The following is a 14,190-nucleotide window of genomic DNA, read 5'->3' as shown; positions in this document are numbered from 1 at the left end:
CCAAACAAGCAATAATCTACCATCAAATGGTATTATTATAAAGCCATTAATTTGAGAAGTGAAACCTTACTGTGAGGGTGTATTTAAGCCCAGGAAGACTTTTAAGCTAGATCAGAAATTTAGATCTGCTCTGGTTCTACTTATACAACAGAAAAAATGCAAAATTATTCTAATGAGAGCAAGTTCTGCCATATTCTTCCAGACTAAGTCATTTAGTGTTGGACCAATAGACTTGGACTACAAATTTGAAATTAATTACTCTAGTGACTGGAGATGGCTTTAAAAGTCTTGACTAAAAAAGCTGAGGTCAGATTTTAAATGTTCTCTCTCTCTTTTCTGTTAATAAGAAAGACACAACTCTTTCATGGTGATAAAACAAAATCCCCGTCCCCCATATCAATGAACATGCATAATGATGCCAGGCTGGAGAACAGCACTTTCTCTTTTCAGGAGATGGAAGAAGTACTCCAATATCCTGTTTTCATATATTGATTATTGCTGCTGTGCTGCCACCCAGCTATGCAGAGTCACTTCACTGGCAGCTGCTTATCAGCAAGGACTGAAGTGTCCTTACATTTCCCTTAACTCCTGACTGGAATAGTGAATGACTGCAAACCCCAGGGGGGAGGCTGCCTCAGGAAGCTCTGAGAACACAGTGACATAACACTAACACTATGGGCTCTAAACCAAATTTACCAGAAGTATTCATTAACAACCAAAGCCATAAAAAAACAACAATAAAACATAGAAACTCAGAAGGCATCTCAGGCACCTTCCACATCAGATCTGACCAACTCTGGATGATGTTTCTGCTGACTCACCAGTAATTTTATTGCTTCGGAGGCAATGAAGTGTGTCAGGCTGTGATACATTTGGTCTTTTCTGACATACAGCTGTTTGCTGTTTTCATTGGCTGTTACTGAAGTCTTGGAGATAATATAGCTGTTCTGTGCTGCTAGAGCTGACTGTACTGGAGAGAAATCTGGGCAAGAATGGAGTAAAGATTTGTCTGCCTTAGTGAGTAAGTGCAAAGGGTCTTGGAGAAGGAAGGAGAAAAAGGTCAAACAGGCTTCTTTTTGCTCCACCTCAAAAGGCCTACTCAGTCAGGCTCTCCCTCATTTAAAAGAGTGGACAATATAGAAATAGAGATCTTTGTTAGCTGCTTGGTTGGGTTTTATCTCATTTTTGCATGTCAGTAGGATGATTCGCACTCCTGCTCCTACAGTGATCTGATCACATCCCCAAAACTAGGAGTATGTTTGCAGTCATAAGTTTTCTAAGTTAGGACTCTTAGGATTCATGGCTAGCTTATAACCTAGAGCCATCCTCAATCTACAGACTGAGGCAATCGGAGGTGTTTACCAACTGACCATTGCTTTATCTCTTCAGGTGAAGCAATTGTCCAAAACTGGGAAGGGCCTCAGTCAGGACATAGGTCGCAGGAGCTTTCCAATCTGAGCAGAATGTTTGGATAACCAGCCAGAGCAGTCAGGATGGTTCCTGCTGAACACCAGCTCAGGTGAGTGCTATCTGTCTTCGGTATCAAGGAAGAAATACAAGGTCATCCTACATGTCTGTCTTTATAAAAATGCTTGACAAATATCATGAGCAAATAAACAGCTGCCTCTGAGCTATTTACAGTGCTGTTAACCAGCTTTTAGGCTTCAGAATTGATCACCAGAGTCAACAGAGGGTTGAACAAACATATCCACAGTTGAGTATTTGTATTTGAGATTAGGCACATATATATAAGTGTGAATGCGAGTGTTCACACTTTTATATTATTATATACAAATAATATAAATTAGCCATATTATTGAGGAACAGAGCCTAGACCATAAATGGCATTTTAGTCAAAAAGCAACCAAATTATTAATGCAGGCAACTCATACTTGTCCTTATCTCCTTGCAACTCAACTGAACACTTATTTGGGATCCTTGTCAATACTTTAATATAAAGTTTGGACCTGACCTTTTCTTTAATGAGTTGCTTTTGGTTTTCCATTTTGAATGGTCTTCCCATTTTGAATTATTTCTCCTTAGCAATGCCTAAATCCTCAGTTTCTTTTGAAAAGAGTAGTTCAGTAGCAAAGGTAATAGTAAAGGTTCCCTCCTTTACTATTTACACCCCTGTGAAAACAAGGGAACAGACAATGCACATCCTTGCTGGAGCTCCACTCAGGAGGGCAACACCAGGAAGAAAATTCAGTGGGCCCCATTTCTATTTCAGGCTTAATTTTTCCTATTGCAAATAAATTAAACCCCATAAGTTCTCCAGGGTCTGAATCTGTGCCTCTGCAGCAGTGATATGTGAACAGGGAGATGTACTCTCAGAGGGGGATACTACAACTATTCAGGAGGAACCTGGATAAACAACAGAACAGAAATAACCTAGTGGTAAACTCAAATGAAGGCAAACAGATTGGCTTTTTCCAAAATGTGTTTATATTTTTTTAATGTTTTTTTTTACCCAAACCTTCAGGGAGCTATGACAACTTGACATCTGCTCTTTTCACAGTGCATCAGTGGACTGAAATACCAGGAGAATATAAATTATTGCAGTATTTCATCTTTACAAGTCACTCCCTTAGGCATTTAATAAAAACTCTGAAAACAAATCTACCCAAATGCGGGATCATTACACACAAAGCAGTATATTTGGGGGAAAGTCCCAAATAAATTGTATTACACAGTTATGGAACATTGCACTGGAGAGGGAACATCTGCCCGTAGAGAAAAGCATGACTTCAAGCAGTAGTTAGCAGGTAGAGGCTCCACCAGGCTAATCCAGGTTCCCAAACCTGGACTGCAGGGAGGAGCTGCTTGGGGGAAGAGCACAGGTTTTAGGTGCTGGTGGGGAAACTCATAGTGCCTGAGTCCATCCTATTTAAAAAAAAAATAAAATTTAAAGTGCCTCATATCTACTAGTCTAGTACCTATTGTCAGCACTAAATCTTCATGGGATAAAAAAGGAGATTAAACCCTACATCATTCTTCTGCTCTGCGTAAGAGATCGGAGGTACAGGGGTTTGTGTCCTGAATAACAAGCTACTTGACTAGAGGCTGGTTTTAAACAATGCCACATTTTTATGTTAAAAAAAAGCAAACCCAAGGTGCATTCACTGTAGCTACACACCCTGTTTCACTCTGGGTCTGTTTTAATAGGGTTTTAAAGCCATTTCACCTGAGTGCCTGCTGATTCCTATGCTGGTTTTTTTAAACCAATCCATTGAATTCACTTCCTTTCTGTGTCCCCAGTGCCCATTCTCCTATAGAAATATAGAGACAAACAAGGCCACAGGTGCAGAAAATTGGGCCTTTCCTGCTGTTTATTACAATGTTGACCTTGGGGATTTGTTGAGGGGGTGGAGGAAGAAGGAAAGAAAAAGAAGAAATTCTGCTAAAATCCTACCTTCCTTTTCTTATGAAGTTAAAAAAAAAAAAATCTAGCTGGTAACAAACACAGACTTTGAATTATTAGGGGGTGATGTGGGGGCAGGGCCATTTCTTTTGCATCTCTGAAGGGATTTTGGATGAATTGCTGCTGACTAGAAAGCCTACTCTTCCTTCAGCCCCTCTTCCCTCTCTGCAGTTTGCCTACTGGTTATTCTGGGGCATGAGAATTTGCCCTGCCCTGTGGACACCTTTGTATTCACCCAGCTGCCTGGTTGGTGTCATGGAGCACTGGGAGCCACATCCACCTGCTTGGTTGTGCTGAGCAGGCAGTCTTGGAGAGGAATCCTCTCAACAAAGGCATGGCCTGCTCCCAGAACTGGGTGGCCTTGGACCTGAGGCTGCACTGCCAAGGGAGCCCTGGCTTCCCTACAGGAGCAGAGTGGGATCCCCAGAGGAAGGAGGCTTTGTCCACAAGAGGAGTTCAAAACTTTCTTGATGTAAACTGGCAGTAGTGAGCAGGTCAGGTATGAAAAATGCCTGCTGGCTGGCTGGCTGGCTGGCTGGCTGGGGAGGGTGGGTGGGTTAGTGCCACCCAGGGCTTACCTGGGGCCACTTGCATGCTGAGGCAGGTTCACATGGGTTCAGCAGGACAGGGGTATGCTGGGCTGTGACTGTGAGTAAGGGCTCAGTTTCCTTGCCTGTCTGTAAAGATATATGTGCCAGTTTCTGTGGCTTGATCTCAGTGGACTGATTCTGTGAATGCATCTAGTAAGGGCCAGACCCTCACTCAAAGATCTCACAGTTGATTCAAAAATCAGAGACCACAAATGGGAGAAAAGATGTGTTATGCCCAGGATTAACACTGTGGATTTGGTGTGCAGAGAGTATAAACTGCACGTTAGAGGTAATCTTTCTCATTCGGAAACTGAACTAATTTCTACTGAACACCAGTTCAGTGCCTTAAGTAGATGCCTGCTGAAAGGGAAGTGCTTCTCCTCATGCTTATGCAGATTTAACTTGAGATTAGCGAGGTTTTTTGGGTGCTTAGGCCCTTTGGAAGCCGAGGTACATCTGGTCAGACTGGCCTGGAGGTCTAGGTCATCCTTGGTTAGGCACTCTGTGTACTGCTGTACATCTCAGCTCAGAGCTGACCTGCAGAGAGCAGTCTGCTCCCCCAGATCCTGCTTCGCATTGTACTGCCCTGCTTGCACAGGTACTTCAGGGGCTTTAAAACACAGGGATACCTTTTATGTGCTTGCTTAGGAATATCAATGGGAGCTCACTTATTTTGTAGGAAAGTGGGTGCCAAAAACAAAAACCCTCTGAGAAACCCGATCTGCAGGTCCTGATCCAAAGAACTTTGCAGCACTTTTGTTGCCCAGTATGACCAAGAGGATCTGGAGAGCAATTTGTGCAAGCCTTGCCTAAGGCTGAGCTTTGGTAGGCATGGGTGGCCATGTCATGACTATGATAGCTCAGCTTTTGAATCACAGACAGTGGATTCTCACTGGTTGCTACCTGATATTAAATTTTATCAGTGAATAAATTTTAAATTTTATAGTCAGGAGAGGTTCAAAGTGTGGCCCTGAATTTTATGGAGTTTTTTCCCTGTCTCAGCACTGTATTTCTCTGCCATGATAATTCACATGGCCTTGGGCCTGATGCTTTAGTCTCCTGCCTGTGTCTGCAGCGCAGCCATTCCACAAGAAACACTCGTCTGTGCCTTTGCATCAATAAATGCCACCAAAAACTGTAGGTTACAAACTCAGTTAACACAGCTAAGGACAGCTGGCCCAGCAGAGGCTTCAAGCAGGTTGAACTCTCTCCATAACATAAAGACCTCTGTCTCTAGGGGCTATAGGTAGGTATCTATAATTTTTAAAGTATGTGTAGTCACAGATAACTGTCTGAGAAATTTTAATTTTTGTCAATTTCCCTTTCCTGACATATGACTTGGAATAGAGGTCCAGGTATTTTAAGGAGTTGATGATGTCAGTATTCCATAGTTAGCGATAATTACTATTTTCTGCCTTCCCTGACTTAGACACACTCACCGATTACCAGCTGTGTTTAAACAACAATAAAATACACACAATTTGTAAGAATTCGCTTCCACCCCTTGTGGGCACTTTGATGAGCTAAGCAAAAAAACACAGTTTGCTTTGTCTGAGTTAGGAATTTAGGTTGTATTAGTTAACAAACCTCAGGTATGAAAATTAAGCAAGTCTTTTCTGCAATATAGACAGGACTTGATGTTAAGTCCCAAAATGAAATTAATCTTAGCCATTTTTCATGTAAATTCAGCTTTCTGCATTTCTCGTTTTCATTTGTTCAATTTTCCGCCTTGGAATAATTACTGTAAGTGAAAAAGCATGTCAAAACCCACAGTTATTACAAAAAAGCACACTGGAACTCTCATTCTAGAATTTATCACTTCATAAAACTGTATATTATAGGACTGGCAATTCTGGGCCAAACATGTGCTCCATGTAACCCAGTATCCTGTCTGGAACATGATTAATAGGGAAAAGTGGAGAAGAAGATAAAAAATGATCTTTTCCCCTACTGTTCTCTCCCATCTTCTAGTAATCAGTGGATTAGAGACACAAAATATGTTGTAATAACAGGGATATAATGCTTCAAATAAATCAAAATTATCTTACTGTTCACTTACAATAAGTTACTTAATCTGATCTTATCACAGTATATGCTTTTAAAAAAAATTGTTTCATTTTTAGGAGAAAATGTGTATCTTTATGCCAGCTCCAGACAATGAAGCTGGAAATATTTCACTCAAACTGTTATACCCAGTAAGAAAGAGGGTTCAGCTGGAAAAGAAATTTAAACTGAAGACATGATTGAGTCTGCCAAGATGAAGGGAACTGTGAATTTTCTCCCATCCTGTTCTGTAGAAACTACAGGGAAGTGAGATTTTTTAATTTTTTTTTTTTTCTTTTCTCCCTCTGTATTGATTCACGTTCTATCTTCCTTCCTTGCTCCTTGTATTTTTTTATTCCCACTGCCTCTTTTCTCAGCTTCATCTTAGGAGAATGGAATTAAACACCCAGTTTAAAAATTCAAATCTACAGGTATACTTTTCCTTAGAAAACCTTCAGAGATTCCCCCAACCTCAAGCTCTGTTTAAACAAACACATCTATTTAGACAGTTTGTTTCTCTGTCAATCTGTGAAATGTTAATACAGTTTTGTGTCATTTTTGTTATGGAAACAGCCCTGTAAAAATACCATATGGTCTTCTGAGGCCTGCCCTTATAACCCAAATAAATACAAATCACCCTAGAATTTATCATGGTAAGTTCAAATATGCAGCTAATGTAATCTCAAAAATCCTTCACAAAAAGAAAACAAACAAACTTCTTTTAAACCCCTGACTTGTTGCTCTTGACTTCAGCTATTTGTTAAATATTTCAACAACACTAAACAAATGTGCCGGAAATACTCATCATTTCTGAGTCACCCCCTTGCTATCCCACACTCCAGACTCTTCAGATTTGGGACTAAGAAAGATGAATGTGATCCATTCTGTTGTTTCTTTTGTATCAGTATTGTCTTCAGCATATCCCTGGAGAGTCTCCTATTATCAATCTGCCTAATTCTGGCTAATCTTTCCGGATAATTAATTTCCCATCTCCTTGTCACAGGCAGCTTTGGCTGCTCTGTTTATACCTTTTCTAACTCCGAAACATTAGTGTTATTAATGGCAGACAATAGTATATTTAATACCCAGTTTATGCCCCATATTAAGGTGGACTTTTCTGTTATTTATAGTCTGCATAAAACTATCAATGAAGTTTAAATGATTTGTGTTGCAGCAGAGAATTTCCTTCCACACCTCCTCTCTGGCCAGTTATGCCAATTAATTTGCACTTCATTGTTTGTTTACACATATGTATTTCAGACAGCCAGAATCTGCCCTCATTCCTTGTGACTTATAATACAACATAATAAGGAGTTTTAAGCAAAATGCCTGTTCTCTGAACACACACTAAATAGAAGTACTCTGGATGTTGTGGATATCATAGGGAATGTGATTAGACAAAATGGTGGCATTTTATTATTTAGCAACAGTATTTCACTAATGAGCCTCTAGAACTACCTTGATCACATGGGTTGCAGGAGAAAGCAGCTTAATTTCCACATTAAACTCTCATTTCAACCTAACTGCTCTTCCAGAGATGCTCAAGAGTTCAGTTCTGAGAATGAGCAGCAGCTTTTGTGCTTCTTTTTCTGAGACATCTGCCTGACGTCCGATTTTTTAGAAAACCACTTTTTTCCTGTCAAGCAGCTCCAACATAGACATGTCAAAATTTAAAATGGCAAAAGTAAAATAATTTCTTTTGAGTGATTTCAGTCTTCAAGGCTCCTGTGTCTTCTTGAAGTCTGGTGAATGGGAAAGAAAACCAGTGACAGCACATGATATATACAGGGAAATGACCTTGGTCTTTGACATATCTTTTTTCTTTTTTAATTCTGCTCTTGGAGTGGATTGGTAACAGTGGAAGTCAAACAACAGCAACAAGCTACACCTTGCTCTTCCCAAGGAACAACTGACTCTGCCTCTCTTTTATTCTTGTCTTCTTTCTTGCAACTCTTCAAATGTTGGATTTGTGTCAGTGAGACAAAATCACATAAATGCAGCGACATTTATATGAAAAATGTGTGTGCTTCTTTTTCCTTCATTTCCAGCATTGCACTAGGACCACAAATGGCAGAAAACTAACTTTGAAATGTGCCTAACAATTTTTTCTGTGTGTGCTTCTACTCTCACCCTAAAGAATGGAAGCAGTGCCAGATGATTGAGCTAATAAATACCAATTTTAGAAAGGACTATTTGGGATAAACTCATATGTAAAAAAGTTCTAAGTTCTAAAAGCTGAGGGTCAATCAGAGGCCTGGCTACATATATATATATAAATAAATCTCTGTTTACTTTTACTCAGAGGCATTGGACAAGTGAAAGATCAGAGCTCACTGCAACGCCATGAGGGAACTATAGGTTGCAAGTTTTGGTCTCAGTGTTTTTTGGGATCATTCCCAGGCAGCCCAAATGCCACCCAGCTGTCCCCACACCTCCACTGTGTTACCTGTGCAAAAGTCATACCCATATTGACCTTCAAAAAGAGAAAAGGCTGTGCCACAGGCTGAGGCAGGACTGGTGAGTTTGCTTAGTTTTGCTTTTGGCTGTTCTTGGAGCTGTCCTGCGAGGAGCTCTTTAGGCTCTGATGCAGCCCAGACTCCCAACCTTAATGTGTTAAATACATTGTGCACTTTGGATTGTTCACTTAGCTGCAGCAAATGCCTTCTATTTTTTCCTGCCTGAGTACAATTAAAATTGCAGGATATTTGCCAGACAGGCTGAGACTCTTCCACCATTGTCAGCATCCCTTTGCGGTGTTGTGAAGAATGATCAATCCAATAGCTCAGTCTTACCTATAAACAATGCATTTTAACTGTCCTAACAGGTTTGTTAGAGGCAGATTAACACCCAGACTCATGCAGCGAGCTGTCCTGCTCTCTGTGCCAGCCTGCACTTCCATTCACAAGGAAAAACTGGGGGAACCTTAATGAATTAATCAGTGAGCTAAATATGGCATATAAGTAATAAAATCAACCTACAAAAAGAAGAAGAAATGGCCACTCCAGAATAGGAAGACTCCTACATTCCTCTCTTGTAGGGCTTCAGTGACAGTCTTAATGATGTTTTAATCTTGTTATACTTCTTATGCCTGCTGGTACATTCCCAGGTATGCAGAGGAATACCTGAGAACAGCAAACATGAAGCCTTTGTGAAAACTAATTATTAAGAGCTGATATACAATTATATTCCAGGGAGTTTCTTGAGTAGCAATTTTTTAAAAACCGTCTTTGCATTCACTTGATTTATGGATCCAAGAATACCTACCTAGTGTAAACATGTCCTGGGCACAGAAAATAAATGGAAAAATAAATAAAGAAGAAAAAATTAATTTGTGCAGAGGCCAGAATAACAATATGCTTCATAACAATGTATTTCTGAAAGCATTTAAGTTTTTCTCCCAGTAAGTTTGCATTCAGCTTTCTGTGCACTTATATTTCTGACATTGTGCAAAAGAAAAAGACCTTAATTATACATCTATATTATAATAAATAGAAGCAAACCAAATAAAATTTGTATTTTACCAATATCATCTAGAGTGGATAATACTTTTTAAAAAACCATTATATGCTATAACTTGCACTATCTTTTCTCAACTTATTTCTATCTCCTGGCTTTCAGGATGAAATTTGAAAGATAGCTTTGCCCTGCCAGGTTTTGACAAGTCCATATCTTAGTGAAAAAATACTGGAACCCATTTTCCCTTGGCACTGAATTGCAGTTGCATTATTCAGTGTAGTTCCTGTCCTGCTTTTTTCTCAGTATCCATTTCTTTGCTCATGACTTGGCCTGTGCTCTTTCAATTAAATTAGAAGCACTTTTAGTTTGTCTGAAACCAAACTCTCTGGTGCTATAAAGAAGCATGTGTGTATATGACAACAAGCACAGGAGGGGCCCTATCATATTTAAACGTAACAACCCCCAGTAGATTACAGAACTGGATTCAGGCTAAAGCTACTGTTATGCATTTTATGAAAAGTTGATCTAAAAAAACATATTAAATTGGCAGTTTTGGGATAAAAAAAAAAGTTGTCTGGACAATTTAGTTGCATAAACTTCCATTCTAAAAGGTGAAAATCATGAACTCAGTGTCTTTTTATAGATCCCAATACCAGTGAGCTTGTCCCAGAATATTTTTATGTCTGCACATTTGCACTTTCAACACATTCTTTTGGCTCTCTGCATACCCCTCTCTGTGTTTGTCTTCTGAAAACTACCTGAGCCAAACAGTCAAGAAATTAAGAGCAGGTTTTTTTCCCCATATTTTTTTAAAACTGTAATTTTAGCACTTGTACATGTGAACTTATGTGAGCCAGAACTACACCTGTACTTCAGCAAGAAACTAAATCATATAATTTGTTCTGCCTGAGAAAATACAATTCACCAACACAGCTCGGACAGAAAATCCTTCACAGGTCATGCACAGGTTTTATGTTATCTGCCAAGTAACATGCGCATCTGAGGAAACCGCGTGAAGAACTAGTTTGCGCTCTGGAAACCTGAGACATTTTTTCTGTTTTTTAAAAAGCAGATTTTCGTGTATGTGGTTTATTTGTTACAATCAAATCCTCCATGATATGGCTGCAACACCTGAGTACTAAGGGAAACGTAAAAGACTCTTCCTCAGCTTCCTCTTCCACTCTACACTTTCAGTATGTGTTGCTCTCCTCTCTCTTGAGAGCTCCTTTGTGTCTGATATCACCTTATTTACTTGTTTATTTCTTACAGCAGGGCACCTCTGATAACTTTCCATGCAGATGATTTGTGTGACCCTGACCCACTGGTCACAGCTGAGACCACCACTGTAGCAGAGAGTACCTATGCAGCCTAAAAGGAGGATCCACTTTTTTGACTAAAATAAGTCACACAGACTGTCACACGGACTAAAAGGAGAATACACACTTTTGGCAGGGATAAATATTCTGACCCTGCAAAGCCTTTCATCTGACAAGTGCTCCCAAGTCTGTGAGAAGTGCACGTGGCCACAGTGGCAAGCTACAGGTGTGGGGTTGCTGGCAGTCTAGGTCCATCCTGAAGTCCTCAGCAGGGACAGGGTGAAGCAGCTCCATTCCCAGGTCCTGTGTAGAAACATGTTAGATGTTTCTAAAATTGTCACCATGTTTACAGCCTGGTGGAAGTGTATCTGCTGGGCATATCAGAGTGCTACTGAAGGAAAAAGCTTCTTGTGCACTCCTGCCACTCCTGCTGGCCCCCAGAGATGTGCCACTCATGTGCTGTCTGGTATTTTTATCCTCCTGGTTGGTCTTCTTTTGAATCTTTATGCCATTATACAACAATAAAGTCAGAGCTAAATCTGTGACATTCCAGTTGACAGCAGAGAAACCAACACCAAAACCATCCTATGGGAGAAAGGAGAAGGTGCATATAGAAAGAGGGGAGAAGAGTTTCACAGGAGGGCCTGTCTCATTCCCAAACCTGAACATTATGAGCTACACTGTAGTTCTTCAGTACTAAAAAAAAAAAAAACCACAACAATGAAACAAATAAAAAACCTAAAACCAGACAAAAATCTTCATAAACCAGGACAGAGCTTCAGGTAAACTGCCTTCTTTCCCTACCAGCTGAAACGAGAATGTAATTTGAAGGTAAGATAAGAACGTGATAATCTGCTACTTGAATATGATTCACTTAGTAGCACAATTGCTACTTTTTTTAATAAAGAAAAGGACCACATGTAAACACCATTCCCTCCCCCTAACGATTTCATATACTATTAGTTTGCCGGGGTTTTTTTCTGTTTTAACAACTCCCTTTTCTGCTCCTTGAGCTGTGCAGTAAATGCCACTACTAATGAGATAATACCAGTGTGTTTTAGAGCAGACTGACCCTGCTGTTTTCAAGCAGTTTCAGCTCTCGACAGTCAGGAGCCTGCCTAATGTTTTGTGGCTGCCTCTGGTCACTGACAGGGTACAAACTGCCTTATCTCCCAGCGGGAGGGAGCTCATTGCCAAACCCATAGCTACTTGACTGGGGAGGCCTCTGCTGCCATTCACACACATGGGCCTGGAACAAATACCCCGAAATAGCTCTGCTCTGAATGGGCTTCAATTTTTCTCTACATGTCAACAGATGACAAGTAACAACATGCATTTTCACAACTGCTGGGTAGGATTTGAGAGGCTTGGTAAAGCACATTACAATCAAACTTTTTTTGTTCAGCATTTCTGCAGTTTGGGCACTTTCTCAAATATCCCCCTTTACTTTTTGCCAAGTCCTTTCAATGACCTTTTTGTGTCAATGTAGAGCTCAGCTCACAAACCAATTGTTCTATTTTTATTTCCAATATTATGCTTCCTTACAGAGCTCTCAGAGGATGACGCCGTGCGTTTTGTCACCAGCTCTGGCCAATGTCCCCAAGAACTCCCTCAGTGGGCAGGAAAGAGGATTAGCAGGGAAGTGGAGAAAGCAACAGGAGTTCAAGCACTGGTAGCCCTCTCACCACTAGGGCTGCTGGTGGAGATTTGGGAGATGGATATTCCCTATACCAGAGTAAAACCCCTATACCAGAGTAAAAGGGGATGTCACACAGATGAGCCCAGGAGATCTTGTGGCTTTCAGAAGGAGGGAGGGGATACTGCTGCCCTGCACTTCCAAGGAAGTCCAGTTCATCCAGAGCTCCCCAAACTCTGCCCACACTTGGCAAGGCTTGTCTGTGACTTCCCAGCCCCATGACTCACCATGTGTGAGCAGCATGACTCATGCCAAATTTCTCTCCAGGATCTCCAATTCACAAGGCTTTCTAGAACACTGGACAAAGTCTCAGGTGCATATTGCCCCCCTCCCATCTGGATGCTTCTGGTGCTGCTCAGCTCCTCAGCTCTTTCTGGGACCAGAAGGTCCCTCAGAGAGGATAGGGACCTTCAGCATGAGCAAGGATGGCTCCTACAAGATGACCCTACTTCTATTTGCATTTTACTTTATGTTAGTGAAGTGTCTTCCTGCAGACCTGGTGCTCTGGTGTACTGCTGCAGTACAATGAAGGAATACACTACAAGAAATAGCAAGTTCCTCCTGACCTCTGTATAAGGGAGATATTGTCATTACAGGCAAAATAAACACTCAGATTTCATCTATATCAGACCACACATAGCATGGTTTCATTTATGGATGAAGTCTGTTCTTGAAGGAGCATCCTTCCATACAAACAAAATAAGAACAAAAGCAACATGGGAATCCCATGAGGCTGAGCAAGACCAAGTGCTGGTGCTGCACCTGGTTCAGGACAACCCCTCAGAGCAATCCAGGCTGGGGACGAGCTGATGGAGCAGCCCTGGGAGAAGGACCTGGGGGTGCCAGTGATGAGAGGTGGATATGGCCCATCCCAGAGACCCCACATGCCCTGGGCTAATCTGTCAGCATGGCAGCAGGAAAGAGGGGGCCCTCTGCCCGGCTCGGCTGAGCTCCACCTGCAGGGCTGCCTCCAGCCCTGGGCCCAGCACAGGAAGGACAGGGAGCTGCTGCAGCCAGGATAGAGCAGGGACACAAAGGGCACCAGAGGGATGGAACAGCTCTGCTGGGAGGAAAGGCTGCGGGAATTGGGACTGTGGTGCCTGGGGAAAAGAAGGCTTTGGGGTGACCTCACTGTCCTTTCCAGTGCCTGAAGGGAGCCCACAGGAAAGATGGAGAGAGACTGTTGACAGGGGCCTGGAGTGATAGGACATGGGGGAATGGCTTCACATTGACAGAGAGGAGGTTTAGATTGGATATCAGGAAGAAATTCTTCCCTGTAAAGGTGGTGAGGCCCTGGCACAGGGTGCCCAGGAAGCTGTGGCTGCCCCATCCCTGGAAGTGTCCAAAGCCGGGTTGGATGAGGCGCTGAGCAACCTGGGACAGTGGAAGGTCTACCTACCCATGGCAGGGGTTTTTGAACTGGAGGAGCTTTAAGGTCCTTTCCAACCCAGACCGTTCTATGGTTCTATGACACTGTGAGGATAAATGAGTGAGTGCATGGCCACAGAACGGGGTGTGAAAGACAATGGGAGTGCAGGACCAAATCACTTCTCCAGTGCTGATCCCATTTTTCTGGGCACCAGTCATTTGTGTTGGTAGAATAGTGTCCTGTGTAGGAAGCTTGCTGAAGGGATACTGATTTTCAGAAAGCCATCAATTTATTTCAAA

This window comes from Cyanistes caeruleus, chromosome 4 (assembly GCF_971803275.1).
Source record: "Cyanistes caeruleus chromosome 4, bCyaCae1.hap1.1, whole genome shotgun sequence".
Taxonomy (NCBI): domain Eukaryota; kingdom Metazoa; phylum Chordata; class Aves; order Passeriformes; family Paridae; genus Cyanistes; species Cyanistes caeruleus.
The sequence above is the reverse complement of the archived record's forward strand: the minus strand, read 5'-3'. Positions refer to the sequence as shown.